Source organism: Eurypyga helias, unplaced genomic scaffold, assembly GCF_000690775.1.
Source record: "Eurypyga helias isolate BGI_N326 unplaced genomic scaffold, ASM69077v1 scaffold29303, whole genome shotgun sequence".
Taxonomy (NCBI): Eukaryota; Metazoa; Chordata; class Aves; order Eurypygiformes; family Eurypygidae; genus Eurypyga; species Eurypyga helias.
The window spans coordinates 488-1,609 of NW_010239677.1; positions in this window are offsets into that span (position 1 = coordinate 488).

Sequence of the window (1,122 nt, forward strand, 5' to 3'; positions counted from 1 at the left end):
ATAATTCTCATGTAAAGGACTTTCTCTGTACAGTATATTACTCAGTGCATGTTCTGTTCTCTCTACTGATATATTGAACACCACACAGTTGTGATATTGTGCAGTGGGAAGAGCAGCCCCTGCCGACAGCGGAGGCCTTGGCCTCTCATGTATAAGGAAAGAAGAAAACATATTTTTTCCTTTACTGTATTTGCTTGAGCAGAGTTTTCTTGTCTGTACATGTGAGCTGTGAGATAGATGTGAAAAGTTCAAAAGAATGCATTCCCCCCCCCCCCCCATTGTAATCTGTACAATGAAAACTGTATGTATGAAAAAATGTACTTATTTATAAATGGTTAACACTTGGACACGGCGTCTGGCCTGGTGTTTTTCCCACGCTGCCGCAAGCGAAGGAGCGCGCTGTGGCGGAAATAACCCCGGGGACGTCAGGACGGCGCGAGGGTCGGGTCCGGCTGTCAGGGATAGGGTGGGGACAGGAGGGGACGGCGGCAGTGCTGCTGCTGCCGAAGCAAAGGGCTGTTGATGAAATAGGGGTGGGAACTGCATCAGAGGGTTTTCCGGATCAGATTGTGGCAGCGCAGCTCGGTGCTGTGAACGCTGGAGCCCTGCAGCTCCCCAGATCCAGAGGGTCTGCTGCCCTCGTCCCTGCCCCAACCCAGGGCTCGGTGTCTGGGGCAGCTGAAGGCCCCTCAGAGCTGCCGGCATCCCTGCTTCCAGCCTGGGCCGGGCTGGATGCACAGCACTGGAAAGGACGCAGCGCACTGGGGTTGTGGTGAGCAAAATCCCGTGGCGTGGGCTTGTGCCTTCTGGGGCAGCCCGCGCGTTGCAGCCCTGGGGTGGGGAGCGTCGGGTTTCCAGCAGCCTCACGGCGTGGCTGCCTGTGCCCCAACCCACAAGGGAGAGGGGCTGCTTTCAGTGGCTGCCTGTGCCCAAACCCAGAAGGGAGAGGGGCTGCTTCCAGCAGAAATGAGCCCACAGCAGGGATGCACCTCACAGCAGTGGGTCTCCCCCACTTCCATGGGCACATCCAGTGCGTGGCCAGACCCTGGAGATCATAGAATCATAGAACGGTTTGGGTTGGAAGGGAACTTAAAGATCATCTAGTTCCAACTAGAGATGTCC